General features: G+C 43.4%; 1 pseudogene; it reads left to right on the forward strand.

The window, feature by feature from the left end:
* Nucleotides 1-2,048: 2,048 nt before the first annotated feature.
* LOC107567709 (uncharacterized protein K02A2.6-like) lies at nucleotides 2,049-9,786 on the forward strand (annotated as a pseudogene).
* The last annotated feature ends 2,040 nt before the right edge of the window (nucleotides 9,787-11,826 follow it).

The raw sequence follows: 11,826 nt of genomic DNA on the forward strand, positions 1-11,826 counted from the left end.
CAGACTTCCTGGAAAATAATGTTAATGGAATATTGGAATATATTATTGGTATGGGATCTCACCAGATCTTCATCCAAATGTAGTGGAATGAGAGATTCAAAGAAGACTGCACTCTCTCATGCAGGGGTGCAACTGTACATTTGCTGAGGGGTATGTAAGATCAGTGTGGGCAGGGGACCCCTCTGTATATACTAGCCCCTAATACTTACCCTCACAGGAAAAAAAAAAAAAAAGAAAAGCTGTTAGTCAATGTCCAAAAGCCCAATAACTAGCTTGTGCATGGAAGGATAACTCATCAGGAAGTTACAAATTAATAATAAGAATAATTAATAAAATGTGACCATTAGTGATTGAGTCATAGGAACCAATTCTTAATTCATGGTTACAATATCTACTTTTTTTTTTAGAAGGATGATTGACCACCCATGTAGATGATAAACAGCAGTACAGCTTTCAGAAAGTGGTGTCATGGTAGCATGCAGTGGTGGATGATGGGATGCCTGGTTTATTTGCACTAGGTCAGACTGTATCATTATGTAGATATTCGCATGGTTATCCAAGAATATGTTCAGTGTTTAATCATATCATTGGTTTTGTGATTGTGATCTGTCCCTACTGGGAAGTTACAATACAAACATTTAAAACACACTTTATTATCTGTTATGTGCATTTTTGAAAAATGTGCCCTGAAAAGCATGATAATCCTCTTTGCATAAGTTGATGACATCCTTAAGGCATTGACCTATGGGCAGAACTTGAGCTGAATAGAACACAAGCTAGCCAGGAAAATATTTTAAGTTGAATGCTTTCTGGCCATTCAACGATTTCCACATTGTCATTGCACACAACCCTCTTCATTGCGAGTAAATTGTTGTGTATTTTGTTAACGTTGTTTATTTAACTACATCTCCCAGAATGCAGTGTTACGTTGTAGCCGGAAGTGTTACGGTAAAAACAATTGATATACGAAAACCCAGTAAAGAGAGCAGTCACGCTAAAGCAGTGCAAGTGTCTTACGTGCTGTGCGCCGTTCATTCTTTCTAAAGATACAATAAAAGTGGCGACGAGGATTCAGTTACTCCGCGTGTGTTATGAGGATGCGGAAGTAAAGCGGCTTGACGGTGAAATCGCTAGAGAGAAAAGAAATGCGACCCTGCTGCTAATCCACGTTTAACAAAAAGGGGAGGAAAGACAACGGTCCAGATAAGTGACTGAATTGATTGTCAAATACAGAAAAACTGTTAACTGAGAGCAACCTGACACTACAAAGAGCAATTGAACTGAGCGTGTCTATGGAATTGCCTGCTAAGGAAGCTCAGCATCTGAGCTCAAACAGTAAAGTGTATAAAATAGAGACTGAAAATAAAGGCCCATGTTTCCGGTGTGGTAAGACTGGGCACTCACCTGTCACATGCTGGTATAAGGATATGGAGTGCCGCAGCTGTAAGAAAAAAGGACACATAGAGCGTGCATGTAGAAAAAGGAAAAATGCAGCAGAAAATAACATTCAGAAGAAAGCAAAAGAAACATGTATTCACCATTGACCAAGAAAACAAGGAGGTCACAGACACATCAGACGATGAACTTCCTTTGCATGTGCTCACTGTCGTAGGGGGAACCAAGGCATACAAAGTCACCGCGCTGCTGGAAGGACAGCCAGTGAAGATAGAGATCGACACTGGTGCTGCGGTGTCGCTGGTGTCGGATGGGGTATATAGTGAAATACTGAGCCACCTGCCACTCAAACCACCTGATGTGACCCTTAAAACTTACACTGGCAAATCAGTCAAAATGAAAGGCCTTACCCAGGTAACAGTCGAACTAAACAGACAAACAAAAAAGCTGCCATTGTATGTGGTTTTCGGTGATTATCCTTCACTGATGGGACGTTCCTGGTTGGAGCAACTTAAGGTGGACTGGCAGGCCATACACATGATGACAACAAAAACACTGGATTTAGAGGGTGTCCTTCGGAAACACAGTGAAGTTTTCAAACAGGAGCTAGGCAGCATGGAAGGAATCAATGTGAAATTAACTGTTGAGCCGGAATGCCAGCCAAAATTCTTAAAGGCCATGCATGCCATGCACTCAAACCCAAGCTAGAGGCGAGCTTAACTGAACTCGTGAAGAATAGTGTGCTCGAACCAGTAAGCGTCAGCAAGTGGGCAACACCTATTGTTCCAGTTCTAAAGAAAGATGGAGGCTTAAGAATTTGTGGGGACTTTAAAGTTACTGTAAATCTAGTGTTGTCTGCAGAACAATACCCCTTACCTCACATTAATGACCTCTTTGCGGGACTGACTGGAGGGCAAAAATTCAGTAAAATCTCAACCAGGCATATCTGCAAATGCATGTTGAGGAACAGTCCAGAGACTTTCTCACTATCAACACACACAAGGGCCTATTTCGGTATAAGCGTTTACCATTCGTAATTACTTCGGCTCCATCCCTGTTTCAGCGAGCCATGGACCAGATTCTGGCAGGGCTTCCAGGAGTAGTGTGTTACTTAGATGACATTCTTGTGACCGGCACTGACGACGAGTCACACTTGCAGCATCTGGACGCTATCCTTAAGAGACTGAAAGAGTACGGATTAAGAGTGCGGAAGGACAAATGTGAATTGTTCCAGTCTGCAGTCGAGTATCTGGGCCATGTCATTGATGCCTCTGGTCTACATACATCCTCCATCCAAGGTTAAAGCCATTGTGGATGCTCCAGAGCCCAAAAATGTCAGCCAGCTGCATTCTTTCCTCGGCTTGCTTAATTATTACGGGCGGTTCATTCCAAACATCGCTACCCTACTGAAACCCCTGCACAAATTGTTGTCATGAAAATAGTTGGAGGTGGACCACTGAATGTCAGGAGACATTTAAAAGAGCGAAAGAGACTTTGTTAAAATCAAAGGCCCTCACCCATTTTGACCCTGCTCTTCCGATTCAGCTGGCCTGCGATGCTTCCCCATATGGTGTGCGAGCTGTCTAACATCATGCTGAATGGTCAAGAGAAGCCGATAGCATTTGCTTCGAGGAGTCTGAGCAAAGCCGAAGCAAACTATGCTCAGATTGAACGTGAAGCACTAAGCATCGTGTTTGGAGTGCGCAAGTTTTACCAGTATATTTTTGGAAGGAAGTTCACGCTGCTGACCGATCATCGCCCGCTTACTGCGATTTTTGGCCCGTACCATGGCATTCCCTCTCTTGCTGCTAGTAGGATGCAAAGATGGGCTTTGTTATTATCTGCTCACACCTACAACATCAAGTACCGAAAGTCAGAATTGCACGGTAATGCGGACGGACTGTCCAGATTGCCTTTCACTGACTCCGTGAAAGAGGCAAAAGTGGCTGAAATTTTTTACTTCAGTCAAGTGGAAAGGGCCCCAGTGACAGCTGCACAAGTGTGCAAGGGCACGCGAACTGACCCTGTCTTGTCCAAGGTCATGGATTTTGTCATGACAGGGAAAGGTGAGAATGATGACAGAGAGCTCAAACCATTCACGTCTCAACGTCATGAACTTTCGGTGCAGTCAGGCTGTTTGTTGTGGGGAAAGAGAGTGATTATTCCAGCAGCTCTGCGTAAATCAGTGCTGGAAAAATTACATGCGGGACACTGTGGAATGGTCCGCATGAAAGAGATCACCAGGAGTTACTTCTGGTGGCCAGGAGTGGATGGCCAAATTGAGGAAAAGGCAAGAACATGTACGTCATGTCAGAGCATACGCAATGTACCACAATTGGCACCGCTGCACCCGTGGGAATATCCGGAGAAACCATGGCATCGCATTCATGCTGATTTTGCAGGCCCAGTCAAGAACAAAATGCTGTTGGTTGTCACTGATGCACACAGTAAGTGGCCTGAAGTGGCTATCATGAAATCTACCTCAGCTGACAAGACAATTGAGAAGTTGGGAGAAATTTTCTGTAGATTTGGACCACCCGTGCAGTTTGTCTCAGACAATGGACCCCAATTTATATCGCGTGAGATGGCTACAAATGGGGTACAACATATCAAGTCATCGCCCTACCATCCTGCAACAAATGGGCTAGCAGAAAGGTTCGTCCAGACCATGAAACATGCTTTGAAAGCTTCGATTGGGCAAGGCACATTTCACCAACGCCTTCATAACTTCTTGCTGTGCTATCTAAACTAAGTATAAGTTTAGCACAGATATATTTTCACTCGCCGAACACTCCCCCGCTTCAGAGTTTCACTCTCCGTCAAGTTACATGTAAACGATATTCTTTGTTGTATTTTCCTGTCAAAATAATGGAGTTCTTTTGGATTTTTTCAGCTTTTAAGAACTATATATATATATAGTATATCAGTCTGGCGAGTAAACTAAAAAATTTACTAGCCAATGGTGATTCAATTGCCAAGGTGTCCGTAGAGGGTTGGCACACCACACATTTCTTGACATGATACAAAACTGTTTCAGTATCAGCATTTAAAGCTGGAACGGAGTGAATGCAGCTGAGTGAGTGTTTCAGATAAATTTTCTATGTGAGGTGAGTGACAGGCTCAGGCGGGGATTGTGGGATTGACAGGTTTTGCGGAGCAAGGAGTGAGAGTGTGAAAAAGTAAAAAAATGCTCAACTGTAAGCTTCTCTTGTCACTGCTTCTTTTCCTCAGTCACTTAAAATCACTGCAGTTACCCCAGTTCTCAAGAAACCCAATCTCGATCCTACAGTTTTATCCATTTATTGTCCCATTTCAAACTTACCATTTATTGCTAAATTATTGGAGAATACTCTAGCTTCCCAGCTTCAGTCTTTCCTAGTGGCAAATAATTTCTTTGACCCATTTCAGTCTGGCTTCCATCCACAACATAACACTGAAACTGCCCTTGTAAAGGTAGTGAACGATTTATTACTCTCTTGCGACACTGGCTCTCTGTCTGTTACTTGACCTCAGCTCTGCCTTTGATTCCATCTCTCATGATTTGCTTATCTCTCGTCTTTCGGCTATGGGTATATCTGGTACTGCTCTTTCCTGGCTCTCTTCATACCTATGTGACAAGACAGTTTTACATTTCTGCTCGGGATCCCTTACTGCCCCCCTGAAACAAGGCGCCCCCCAGGGTTCCGTTCTTGGGCCTTTGTTGTTTATTATTTATATGTTACCATTGGGTCAGATACTACAGCGTCATGGCTTTAGCTATCTTTTTTATGCTGATGACATTCAAATTTTCCCCCGCTTCAGAGTTTCACTCTCCGTCAAGTTACATGTAAACGATATTCTTTGTTGTATTTTCCTGTCAAAATAATGGAGTTCTTTTGGATTTTTTCAGCTTTTAAGAACTATATATATATATAGTATATCAGTCTGGCGAGTAAACTAAAAAATTTACTAGCCAATGGTGATTCAATTGCCAAGGTGTCCGTAGAGGGTTGGCACACCACACATTTCTTGACATGATACAAAACTGTTTCAGTATCAGCATTTAAAGCTGGAACGGAGTGAATGCAGCTGAGTGAGTGTTTCAGATAAATTTTCTATGTGAGGTGAGTGACAGGCTCAGGCGGGGATTGTGGGATTGACAGGTTTTGCGGAGCAAGGAGTGAGAGTGTGAAAAAGTAAAAAAATGCTCAACTGTAAGCTTCTCTTGTCACTGCTTCTTTTCCTCAGTCACTTAAAATCACTGCAGTTACCCCAGTTCTCAAGAAACCCAATCTCGATCCTACAGTTTTATCCATTTATTGTCCCATTTCAAACTTACCATTTATTGCTAAATTATTGGAGAATACTCTAGCTTCCCAGCTTCAGTCTTTCCTAGTGGCAAATAATTTCTTTGACCCATTTCAGTCTGGCTTCCATCCACAACATAACACTGAAACTGCCCTTGTAAAGGTAGTGAACGATTTATTACTCTCTTGCGACACTGGCTCTCTGTCTGTTACTTGACCTCAGCTCTGCCTTTGATTCCATCTCTCATGATTTGCTTATCTCTCGTCTTTCGGCTATGGGTATATCTGGTACTGCTCTTTCCTGGCTCTCTTCATACCTATGTGACAAGACAGTTTTACATTTCTGCTCGGGATCCCTTACTGCCCCCCTGAAACAAGGCGCCCCCCAGGGTTCCGTTCTTGGGCCTTTGTTGTTTATTATTTATATGTTACCATTGGGTCAGATACTACAGCGTCATGGCTTTAGCTATCTTTTTTATGCTGATGACATTCAAATTTACACATCATGCAGGCCGTCCCTATCCACCCAAATTGACAACATTTCTGTTTGCGTGCAGGATATAAAAACATGGCTTAACTCTAATTTTCTGAAACTTAATATGGATAAAACTGAGATCATCGTTATTGGTACCCCATATCACTTACCACCAAAGTTCCAGCTGACTTTACTTGCAATATACTGTAACTGGCACTCTAATTGCTCCATCTAGTATCGTTAGAAATCTCAGTTATGTTTGACTCCTCTTTCATTTCAGTCTCATATTAACTCTCTCTAAATCAGCATTCTTTCATTTATGTCGAATTGTCCTGCTCCATCTTTTCATTAGTGCCAACGATGCAGAAACTCTCATTCATGCTTTCGTTTCATCTCATCTCGATTACTGTAATGCCCTTTTCATTGGCTTATCAGCTACCTCTATTGCTAAATTACAGTATATTCAAAACTCAGCTGCTCGTATTCTCACTCGTGCTAAGCGTTCGGCCCACATCACCCCTATTCTAGCTGATGTGCATTGGCTACCAGTGGCCTATCATATTAAGTTTAAAATTCTCCTGCTTACTTTTAAAGCTTTGTATGGTCTGGCTCCTTACTATCTTCGCAATCTGCTCCTTCCCTATTCTCCACCCTGTTCAATGTGGTCCTCTGATTCTCGCCTTCTCGCCGTCCCTCGGTATCGCTTCTCTTCCATGGGGGGCAGATCATTCAGTGTTGTTGCCCCTAAATTATGGAACTCTCTTCCCAGATCACTCTGTCTTGCCAATAGCCTGTCTGAATTCAAATCGCTGCTCAAAACTCACTTGTTTTCAGAATGTTATCTTTCTTAAATTAACCTCTGTTTATTCTGTCTTATATTGTCTTATCTATATACTACTCTCTGGATGTCTGATATTCTCTTTACTTTCTGTTTTATTGTTTGATGTTATCCTCACATTTCTGATGTTTATTGTAAAGTGTCCTTGAGCTCAGTAAAGGCGCTATATAAATAAACTTATTATGCAAATTAAAAGCGAAAAGCAAAATGTCTGATGGGAAGGCAGTTATATGCTGTTACATTGTTAGTTGCAAAACATCCTCCACATTAAGATGATGATGTTTTACATAACGACACGAGCTATGCCCAAGCTATGCCCATTTGTTTTGAATGAGCCATGGACAACAGGGAGACTATGCTAATTGTTAAACATAAAATGCAACTAGCCATATTGTTCATAGTTAGGATAGTAAAATACATACACTTATCAACTTTTAAAAGTTAAAAGTTTCTCATATTTTTTTTTTTTTTGTTGTTGTTCATGTCAAAGACTGAGTGTCCAATTAAATTAAATGGTATGTTGATGCAAATCCATCTGTCACTTGCATTATATGCCCTTGTACTTGAAACCTTGAACAAACCTATGCAAGGTAAAACAAAATACTCAGAATATGTTAAATATAGGTTCACCTGTAGCAAAAAAAAGAAAAGAAAAAGAAAAAGAAATAAACATAGTTTGTGTTTGGTGTTGGCCAGATAACAACACTGTGGGTCATATAAAAATTTAATTTTCTAAACTGGTAGGTGCTTGCTCAAATGCCAGGCTTCCTTATTTTATTACATGAGGGCAAAGCTGCAGAGTTTCCCCAAGTAAAACGAAAATAATAAATGAAACATACACTATATATGGACAAATGTATTGTCCTTATACTTGTTTAAGTGATCCTTATATCAGAAGGGACTTTGTGAGGTAGGGCACTGATGAGAAGGCCTGGCTCATAATCTCATAAATTCTAGTTCTACCCAAAGGCGATATCAGGGTTCTGTGTGGGCCGGTCAAGTTCTTCCACACCAAACTCATCCAACTCTGTCTTTATGGACCTTGCTTTGCACATTGGGAAACAGTCATGCTGGAATACAAAAATGCCTTGCCCTAACTCTTTCCACAAAGTTGGAAACATAGCATTGTCCACATTGTTTCCCTTTACTGAAAATAAGTAGGCCTAACCCAACCCTTGAAAGACAGCCCCATGCCATTACAATATTAAATATAGCTGCAAGCAGCGATTATTGTTTCAATTATCGAGTTGAAGACCTTAGGGCATTTAATCACATATGAAAAAAGACATTATGTATTATTTAGCAGGCTTATAACCACCTAAATCAATTATTCAAAAAGCATTTTGGCAAATCCAGGTACCATAGAAATATGATGATTTTTTAACATGTATTACTGTTATAGCACCACCTATAGTCGGATTTCCAAAAATCTTTGCATGCTTGTGTAGAATCATGTGACGCATGCACTCACCTAATTTTGTGACGCTGTACATAAATCACGTGGGAAGAAGGCCATTTTCAGCCATTTAATTGCCATAGAAATACAGCATGTTTATACCTTTTAAACGGTTTTTTGCCGCAGCAATAGGTCGATCTCCATAAAAGCTTGAATGCTTCTTTAGAATCATCTGCTGCATGTTCACCCAGTTTCATGAAATTGAGATTTCTTTTAGAATTGATAGGCTTTTGGGTATATTTGGTGGTACGCGGGCTCCCTCTGAGGAATCACTGAATAAAATAATGTATGTAGTGTACCGCGGGCGGAACACTGGAGCTGTAACAGGTTAAGTACAGTACAGTTTTTATTTATTTAGTTTTTACATTTTAATTTAATCATTTCAGTTTTTTTATTTACCTGTATGTAAGCACAGTGCAGTTTCAATATTCAAACTATATTTACAATGTTTAAAGGGGCCGACAATAATACATATTCTTATCAGGAATAAAACTGCCTTGTTTTTTAACTGTGCATGTCACGATACTACTGTGTCGGAGCAAGGAGAACAAAGACAAAGGAGTTTTCTGTGAACACACTTTAATATTCCAGATAGTGGTTAACACAGGAAGGCAGGAGACACACGTAGTACCTCACAGAGAGATACAATACCGGAGAGGGGATCACAGGATAAAGTATACTTTAAGTACAAACGCTAATGAGGGTAATTACTAAGACACACCTGAACCAAATAACACAATCAACTAGAGACAGAAACTGGGTCACGCAGAGCACGTGGGGAGAAAAACACACACAGATAGTCCAAGGGCGTGACGGTTCGCACCCCTCCTGGAAGGCGCGCCGCAGGAACAAAAAAGGGAGGGATGGGTGGGAACGGACACCCAGGAGGAGGACGGCAAACAGAATCCAGGGTGGAGATGATGGAGGGAGGAGCAGATGGAGGGAGGCACCACGGAGGAGACAGGAGGAGCCAGGGCAGACCAAATGGAGGGAGGAGCCAGGGAGGAGACCGGAGGGACTTGGAGCAGATGGAGCCCGGTGGGACCCAGGCCACTGCAGTGAAGGCGATCCATGGTGGAGCCGATGGAGGGAGAAGCCATGGTGGTGGAATGGCTAACGACTCCAGGGGGCCGACCGATAGCGATGGAGCAGGAGCCCGAGGCAGAGAGCCAATGAGCCAGGGCGACGGAGAGGATCCAGAGGGCCAAGGCAGAGCAGATGGCTCAGGCGGCCGAGGCAGGGATCTGTTTTACTGTAAGTCTCTACAACTCATGGTCTGGAAGGCCACGGTGGAGCCGGAGCGACAGAGGACCAAGGTGGAGCCAAAGGGAAGTAGGAGCCTGACAGAGCCGGAGGGACGGAGGGATGAGGCGCAGCCGGAGGAGTGGAGTCCCAAGGCGATGGATGGTCGACGACAGACAAAGGTGGAGCCGGAGGGACGAGGGAGCCCGGTGGAGCCAGTGGATTGATGGGCCACGGCAGAGAGGAGGGAGCTAGGATCCATGGTGGGGCCGCTGGGTTGACGGGCCGAGGCGGAGTCCGGGAATCAGCGGCTGGACGCGGAGACAGGGGATCCTCACGTCTAGGCGGAGCTGAAGATTGGAAGTCCCGAGGCGGATCAGAGCACCCAGATGGCGCTGACCGAGGGTGAGCTGAGGGACTGATGGGCACCAGCAGAGATATGGCTGAGGAACTGACTGGTATAAGAGGAGGCGGGAGAGGGAGGCTGGGAGGGAGAACAGGAGCTGGGGTGGAACCAGCGGAGATGCAGGAGATTCAGGGCTGGACTGAACCAGTGGAGACACAGGAGAACTGGGTATTACCTCTCAAAACCAGTGTATGAAATCCTCATCCAAATCCAGCAGTCCCAGATCCCTTGTAAGCTCACTCTCAGCCATGGTGCAGTGGGTGGAGCTTCTCTCCGCACTCTCGCTGTCCACGGTCTTCTCCCTCATGGCAAGCACTGTAGCCGGCTCTCGCACCCGGTCTTACGTCTCTTGAAGCTCCGGCTCAAGCTCTCGGTCATCGGCGGGCTCGGGCCTTGGCTCCGCGAAGCGGGGTTATGGTGGGCTGGGCTGTGTTCTGGATCGGGGGTAGACGCTCTCCAGACACCGGATGATTGCCTCCCTCCAGCTCAGTCCAGTGGTGTCTGGGTGGCTGGCTGGCTGATCTCAACCGCATACTCCAAGATGGGAAGGTCTTTACGGCTTAGGGTGGGGAATTTGGCGGCGAGGGAATCCATAGGGGAAAAACAAAAACACTGTACAAAACATGGAATACAAACGGAGGGGAACACGCAATTAAACTTTTTGTCGGTCCGGTATTCTGACACGATACTACTGTGTCAGAGCAAGGAAAACGAAGACGAAGGAGTTTTCGGTGAACACACTTTAATATTCCAAATAGTGGTTCACACAGGAAGGCAGGAGACACACATAGTACCTCATGGAGAGACATTCAGACATACAATACCGGGCCGGGGATCACAGGACAGACTACACTTTAAGTACAAACCCTAACGAGGGTAATTACTAAGACACACCTGAACCAAATAATACAATCAACTAGAGACAGATACTGGGAGCACATGGGGAGAAAAACACACAGTCAGTCCAATGGCGTGACAGTGCATAGCTGTAGCTGAATAATTTGGCCTAATAAGCTACTGTATTTTAAAGTTGGTCATTATGGTGGTACTTGGAGAGCCAAATATTTTCTGAGGCGGTACTTGGGGTAAAAAGTTTGAGAACCACTGATCTAGAGAGTCCAGAGAATTGTGTTGCAGTGCTTATATTGAGGTTGAGCGAAAAACCTAGGACTAGTTACAAGTTTTTTTTTGTTTTTTTTTTGCATAATCAAGAATATTTAATGAACAATTTTATTGATGGCAGTGGTTCTTGAGGCAAAGTTGCTCAGTATGAGCAACATTCATAAATTATATGTTCATATTCAATTATATGAATATTGTGTGGATGTGTAAAACACCAGGTGATCACAGAGGCATACAAACTCCTTAGCACCACCTAGTTGTTGATTTCTTTCAAAATTCTTACAGACCTCTAGGCCCATAAGTCAAACATGCCTCCCGAGTTTTGTGATCGGTCTCCGTCAACCTTGTCTAATAGGTGCTTAAAATTCACTGGCCGATGGTGTCAATGTTTTTTGAGACACGTGACTGTCCTCATAGATACCACTTTGTGGCACTTTGGACAAAGACACGGCATACCAATTTTCAAGTCAATTGGACTAGCGGATGTGTAGTTATAGCTGTTTTTATGGGTTTTGTTTCCTATTATAGCATCACCAAGTGGCCAAATGGCTTTTTCTTTTACTCTTGCAAATGTTTTCTAAGTTTGGCAAAAATATTTATTTCCTT

This window comes from Sinocyclocheilus grahami, unplaced genomic scaffold, assembly GCF_001515645.1.
Source record: "Sinocyclocheilus grahami isolate Dianchi unplaced genomic scaffold, SAMN03320097.WGS_v1.1 scaffold1182.1, whole genome shotgun sequence".
In the NCBI taxonomy this organism is placed as follows: domain Eukaryota; kingdom Metazoa; phylum Chordata; class Actinopteri; order Cypriniformes; family Cyprinidae; genus Sinocyclocheilus; species Sinocyclocheilus grahami.